Here is an 8,329-nt window from a genome sequence, read left to right as displayed (position 1 = left end):
TTCAATACGATGTATTTAAAATAGGATTTCAATACGTGTTTGTGGAATAAAAATACTGCATCTGCTTTATAACGGAAAACGAAAACACAGATGGCTTCATGAGGGGGTCGTAATGATACATGGCATAACATATTTAGTGGCTTCATCTACATGCCATATTTGGTGGAATGGATTGATTAACAAGGCACATTCAGTATTGTAAATTTCACTATTTTGACACGATGGACGATATTGTTAATTTATTAGCATGGCTTCATTCGAATGATATCTGCCTTTTTATGATTTCATTTCTCATTCGCTAACTGTATTTCGGAGATATGGCTTCCACTTTTTATGTTACATGTAAAATAAATTATATATTTTATAGTCTCTCATAACTCTTTTTAGAGAAGCTCTTGTTTTATATGTGAAGTTGTATTATTATGAAAATGAGGTATTTAATATTGTCTTGTTATTGTGTTGTCTTGTCTATAATATATTGAAAAATAATCTTGGGTCTTTTTGGTCGGTTCTTCTTTCTTTTTTCTTTTTCTTTTCCCCCCATTTCAATATAAATGCATATGAAGAATCCAAAAAACACACAAACAAAACAAACAAACAAAAGAACACAATTTCTTTAAAGAAATAATTAGAAAACAAATTAATAAGCGGAATAAATAGCATAATAACATTTTTTTCTCAACCTACACCTCTCTCCTATATTTCTGTGAAAATATGTTTAAGAAATAACTTTAGTAAATACATTGATGATTTTTTAGAAGAACTATTTTAAAATCCATGGAAATACAATTGAATAAAGTTTGATAGCATTAGTTACTAATTTTGACAGCTAAAGAAATAGGGGTATATATCACATTTTATACATTGGCCTTTTAGCGCTTACTATACAATCTGATACAAAAATAATAATTTATTTGCGAAATTTTCAAAGGGTTATTTTCAATTATGTTTGGCTTACTACACTGTACTATGGGTCTTGGTCATAGTCAAAGGTCATGCCACTTGACTTATTTTTACTAGTCTGCGGCTTTTTAACCAAATCCCAGACACGTCCGAAAGAAAAAAGTAGGTGCCTTATCATTTTTTATCGGCGGCTTTGAGTAAATACCAAAAAGCGTCAGAAATAAGAATCGAAATGCAAGAGGAAAATACACGAACGGATCAAACTTGATTCAACACACACAACAAAATAATCGTATGAAATTTAAACTTTTTTGTTATGCAAATGTGAAAACTTGAAATGGTATCAATTGCATCATCCTGCTCCGCTTTCCGCGTTAATTATAACACACACGATCCAAATTGTCGTTAACTATAAATAATTGTTTGTAAGTAAAGTGGCAAATATTTCACGCATCTTCAAGAATATATTGGAGACAAGAACATATTTCACAGTTAATCAAATAAATATTGGTCATGAAAACTACACTGTGTAAGTGAAACTACCGTGATGTGTAATTTTACTAAGCTTTAAACCAATCGGAACTACTCGACCTTTCTGGTTGTACGAATAAATGCATTTATAAAGCGATAATTGCCGAGCAGTTACTGTTGAGCTTCAAACGAGGATACATTCATTGTATATGTTGTGTACATGGTGTACAAGTTATCATTTTGTACAAATTATAATTTGTATTTTGACTTTGTACAAATTGTAATTGGTACAAAAAACGCCGGTACAAATTGTATTTGTACAAAATTAGACTAAAATTCACTTATAACTTGTACAATCATTTATAGTAGGGATTGTGTTATAAAAAATAATTGATACACACTATAGAACCTTCTAAACCTTATTTACAAAATGCAAAAACAACCAGAGACAGCAAATGTAATTGGTACTGACATGCATGCCAGCTAATTATTATAGCCGAATAGAAATTGGCCCCTGTGGCAATTCTGATATGAATAATAAAAAATGGCCTCAGTGACAATTCTGATAGACTTATAGAAATTAGCCACATTGAAAATTCTGATAGTAATAATAGAAATTGGCCCCACTTAGAATTCTGATAGTATTATTGAAATTGGCCTCAGAGAAAATTCTGATAATATAATAGAAATTGGCCTCACTAAGAACTCTGATAGTATAATAGAAATTGGCCACATTGAAAATTCAGATAGTATAATAAAAATTGGCCCCACTCAAAATTCTGATAGTATTATTAAAATTGGCCTCTGACAGAGAAAATTCTGATAGTATAATAGAAATTGGCCCCAGTAAAAATTCTAATAGTATATAATACACTGAATTGGCCTCTGTGACAATTCTAACAAAATAATCAAAATTGGCCTCAGTGACAATTCTAATATCTGCCCCAGTGACAATTTTGATAGTATCATAGAAATTGAAGCAATTAGGATAACATTAACGTTGAAAAACAAATCATATGTGCCAGGAACCGTGCGCTGTCTGACTAACAGATCCAAGACAAATCACCATGAAAACGAAACAGAAATTATGAACACTTGCTATAGGGTATAATGTCATTATGATCGTACCACAACTAATCCTCGATATATTTGTCTAATAATTGCATCTGGAGAATTTTGTTACAGTATTTGAACTGCTGTAGGAATTTTTTTCATAGCAACATTTGTGCACTTCCATATTCGCTATAAAAGCAGGAAAGTATTTTTTTTCTATTTTGGGGGCATATACGAATGTGAAAAGCAAATGATTCTGTGTTATTCCCATTGCCATAATTCACTCACATACTCAAACAAATGATAAACAAATATTTCTGTATTTTGTTAATAAGGTTGATTGTGTAGTCATGGAATAAATTATTGTACAAGTTATAAGTAAATTTAAGTCAAATGTTGTACAAATTATAATTATACAAGCACTTTTTGTACAAATTTCAATTTGTACAAAGTCAAAATACAAATTATAATTTGTACAATATTTTTGTACAAAATGATAACTTGTACACAACATATATATTTCACTGAACTAGTACACTTTGTTCGGGGACCGACTGAAGCACGCCTCCTGGTGTGGTATTTTCTCGCTGTGTTGAAGACCTATGGGTGGACTTCAACTTGTTTTTTGTTCTTTTGTCGGGTTGTTGTCTCTCTGACATATTTCCCATTTCCATTCTCTATTTTATTATACATCTGAATGTAAATGGACCTGGACGAAACGTGCCAATGGATAATTTGAACTGCCACAATTGAGGATATGACAGACTAGTTGAAAGGGACTGAAAGTTTTCGTTTGAAACATGTCAACCTAATTGGTATGTAAGATGTTTCCCTGCTGTTCAAAGAATTGATGAAACTAGAACCAACACTATATTCTGACCATACTTGTGTGTATCTATATATATATACAACTCGTCTAAACATCAACCCAACAATGTTAGATCTGTAAATTTGCTTTCGGAAATTTTTGGTTCTTCGAACCCATGCTACTGTGATATCGTGACACCAAATCGCCTGCACTGCAGCCGTCCCGCTAGACCACACGACCACCTGGGCTCTCGAATTACACAATATAAATACACACCCCACTCAAACTAACGGGTTTCCCTTTAATTAGCATTTGTACAACTGTCTGATAAACAGGAGAAGTCTATTACAATACTTTACTCCAGTCCGAATGTTCACAATATTTGAACTCATGAGCTGGACAACACTATTTACACCTCCTATTTTCTGTAAGAATCAGAGTGTTGATTTAATGGAAGCTTAATGTCAAAATTCATGATAGAAGAGATGACTTTTCGTTTCCTTATGTTAAATAACCATAAATGTTGATGGTCCCTCGTCACAAACTTATGGTGTTTATATAAATAAACTTGTTCGATTCGCTCGTGTATGTAACAAAAGGTATTTGATTTTAACGAAAGAAATATCTATGCTACTGAAAAATTATTTCACCAGGTTTTCGATATCACAAACTAGTCAAAACACATAACTAAACTTTATATTTGGCTGTATAGGACATCATTCATGAGTATAAATCAAACATCCGGCATCTTACACGTTCGGGTATTTCACATCTAATCTATTAAGGTAGTATTCTTTACAAAGCACAATAATGTCGCATTCCCCTAAAAAACTAACCAAACCTTAAAACAGACTTATTTACGATACTGTTGTCAGGTCAATAAGCATGGCATATTTTGGCTTTTTAAATATTGATTTAACTTATATATGTCGGAAACAAAACACATTTATTATAAAACCAGTTGTTGGCATGATACGTGTTATGATCTCATATAGTTTATGATGGTATGATACTAAACCCCTGACGAGAGAGATTGTGCTTGATATTCATATGATAAAGACATTTTAAATCATTTTAATTAAGGTTTAGAATTGGCATGTCAGTAAGATTGTGTTAGTAATTGCTAGTAGTCCTATAGTTTGATAATTCATTTACCATTGTCATTTTGCTCTGACTTCTTTTAAACTGAGTCTTAGCTGTGCTTATTGCTGTGTTTTCGTTTTATTATATTGGCAAAATGTAAAGGGAAGGGTTGAGATCTTTAAAACAAAAAACATGTCAAACCCCGCCACATTTTTGCGTCTGTCTCAAATCAGGAGTCTGTGGCCTTTGTTAGTCTTGTGTGATTTTTAATTTTAGTTCATCTATAATGTTTTAAGTTGAGTGGGACGTTTTCGACATTTTCCGCGATCATTGAACTAGTAGATATTTTGTTTACGGAGCAGCTGAAGCTTAACAATTGTCAAAGAACAAATAAATCAGATCTTGAAAAAAAACCAGAATACGAAACAAGCATTACAGAAAAGATTCGATAAATTTAATGTACTAAAAGTCAGCTATTACCAGACGCTTGAAACGGATTAACTAAGATTAAATTTGCATCTCGCAAGTCGAAGAGAAGCTGACAACATAACCATTCAAAAAATATGAAACACGAGGAAAAGGCTAACACAATAAAAGATAATAGGTGGAATAATCGCCCAAGAGACAACTCTGCGACAGAGACCAAATGACATAGAACTTTTCAACTCTATGACACTGTAACGGGCATTCAACAATGAGAAAACCCATACCGTAAAGTCAGATATAAAAGGCACCAAAAAGAAAAACGTTTAACATTTAACTAAAAACTAACATCCTGATTTTGCACAAAACAATAAACAAAAAACAAAACAAAAACTATCATCATTTAATTGCCAAAGTGTATGTCTATATTCAATAGTTTTTGGATTTCCTAGTTATAATTTTAAGTTGATTTCGATGGTGGTGTTTCAGTTAATTATACTATATTATTTACATTAAATACAGTTTTAATAGAATATTCCATTCTTTAATTAGCCTGGAAATTAAGGTAGAAATGGAACTAAAACAACCACAATAATACAACCAATTATAATACATCTTTTTGAAAGCTTTATATGTAGCTCTTAAAAGAGCTTTTTCTAAAAATTATAGTTTGCCAACTTGTCTACAAGTAATATTGTGCAAAGTCTTCGTCATTTTCTACCAACAGTCTAATTCGGAGAATGACATCTTCATACTTGGAAGAAGCATACTTTGTGTAGATTTTTAATAATCTTTTCACAATCAGGTGATGAACCTTGTACTTGTACACATACAGTTTTTGATTCGAAGCCCTTGCTCTTTCGATTCTTTTCTTGATGGACCGACTTTTTTCTTCTAGGAATCGAACCTGTTCCTGGGCCTGACGATATTTACGTTCATTTGCATGAAGGCGGATATACTTTGACCGCTGCTGTCTCGTAAAGGCAACCATTTCTGTTATTACAGTGATTCAGTACGATGTGTGCAGTATTACCTAGGTTAAAGTGTTTGAAGCGTAAGCATGCTGCATCTGCCTTTTAACAGAAATCGAAAACACATGTGGCTTCACGAGGGGGTCGTATTGGTATCGATGACAGTACACAAAAATTGGCTTGCTTCATCTACCTGTCATACAGTGAAATGAAATCAAGCATGTCCAGTAAATGTAAAATTCACTATTTTGACATGGTTGAAGATATTGCGTGGCTTCATGCACACCGTGGTGTCATGCACTATAGTTTCCATATATACTATATACATATTCCAATTGCTAACTACAGCCCGAAGAAAATTATGAGAGTTCAACTTTTTATAATATGGACATAAATTTCAAATATTATAATATCATAAATGATAAGAAAAATTAAAATGTACAGTACATATTGAAAAAAAATACTTGGTCAATTTATTCGGTTTTTATTAAAACAGATAATGTACATGCAAAGGGTCGAGGAACGAATCCACACAAAAACTAATCTAAAAGAAAAGAAAAAAGAAAAACAAATAATTAGATAAACAATCGTACAAAATAAACACATCACAAATAACAGGATCGAAATTTAGTAGTTGCGCCAGACGCGCATTTCGTCAACAAAATACTCATCAGTAACGCTCGAATCTGAAAAAAAGTTAAAAAGGTCAAAAACAAATATACGAAGTTGCCTTGAAGAGCATTGAGTTCTACAAGATTTCTCATAAAACCATATCTGTGAAAATATGTTTATGGAATAACTTAGTTAAATGAAATACCTGGGAATTTTAATAACTGTTACATGCGTGTGTTAGTCGCAGGAAATACCAATTGTTTTTTTTTTATTGTACGACTACTAAATTACTAGGAAATACCCGGCAATCGGAATTTTTTTTTAAAATATGTTATGAAATCTAAAGTTCGCTTAAATCAGGACGTACTTTTTTCGTCTTTAGAATGTATAGTTGACCATTTGTTATCCATTGGACTTTTATAACTGACTATACAATCTGATCATATTTCAGTGACTTTCAAAACTTTCACAAATAAATGTTATTTTGAATAAGATTTGGCTTACTATAAAATTGTTTTGTAATTGTCGGGTGACACCACGGTAGTTGCTTTTATTTTTGTTTATTTGCGAGTTTCAAAACTACCAGAGGTGTGAGGACGAAAATTAATAAAATGCACTTTGAAAATGAAAATAAACGAACGGATCAATTCAAACTAATAATGGTTTACTTTTATAAATTTGTTATTTGGATGGAGAATTGTCTCATTGGCACTCACACCACATCTCCCTATATCTATAAACTCACGTAAAACAAACATTGCAGAACACTGAAAACTGAAGCATTGTGTTACATGTATCATGCGTCAAATTTGAAAACCTGTTCTGGTATCAGCTGCAATGTCCTGTTCCGTTTTTCACTTTGATAATAACCCATACGATCCCACAACTAATTCAATTATTGTTGTTTGCAATTGTGTAGAGTGAAAAGTGGCAAATATTCACGTTTCACTTGTGCAAACATAAAATAGACAGACTTTACTAGCTATTAGGGAGCTACCATTTGATTTTTATGGGGGGGGCTAGGATGAAATTTGAAAAAAATAGGCAGGACAGGAGTTTTGAGTAAAAAAAAAAGGCAGGATGAGACACTTGCAAAAAAAAAAGTCAGGACGACAATTTAGGTAAAAAAAGTCAGGATAAACTAAAAAAAAAAAAAAGGCGAACAGAGTGAAAAATAAAAAGGCAGGACAGGTATTACAGTTAAAAAAAATTCCAGGACAAAATTTTTCACCCTAGCCCCCCCCCCCATAAAAATTAAATGGTAGCTCCCTAAGGAACATTCACAACTCGCTAGTCGAAAAGAAACTGACATGTCACAACGCCAATCCATAACAAAATGAAAGACAGACTAGCAAAAAAAAAAAACTCTACTGAAAAAAAGATACAGAATGAGCCCAACACAAAAATTCAACAACAAAAAAATGGGAAAAGTTCTCAGATGCTCTGGAAGGGTAAACCGATGTTGCTACACTAGAGAAAATTGTTATTTTAAATAGCTCATAGGTAGTACACATTTGCAAATTGGTGAACAGTTTCATGTAAGAATCAAAAGCGATGATGTAAATCGTGTTGCTCATGATAGAATACAATTTAATTAACATATTGTTCTCTGATTTCACTAATACATGTACGAACACGCGAGTTAACTTAATATTTATATACGAGTTTTAATAAGTTTGGAAAGTATAGTCTATATATGTTGACAATGTTATTGAAATTTGTGCCTATTCATTCATAAATTCTATCTTGATCAAAATTATTATAATTAGTTATCAAAAGTACCAGGATTATAATTTAGTACGCCAGACGCGCGTTTCGTCTACATAAGACTCACCAGTGACGCTCATATCAAAATATTTATAAAGCCAAACAAAAGTTGAAGAGCATTGAGGGTCCAAAATTTCCAAAAAGTTGTGTCAAATACGGCTAAGGTAATCTATGCCTGGGATAAGAAAATCCTTAGTGTAATCTAAATTGTTATTCGGATGTGTCTACTTTTGTGTTT

This window comes from Mytilus edulis, chromosome 4, assembly GCF_963676685.1.
Source record: "Mytilus edulis chromosome 4, xbMytEdul2.2, whole genome shotgun sequence".
Taxonomy (NCBI): Eukaryota; Metazoa; Mollusca; class Bivalvia; order Mytilida; family Mytilidae; genus Mytilus; species Mytilus edulis.
This window is presented reverse-complemented; position numbering follows the sequence as displayed.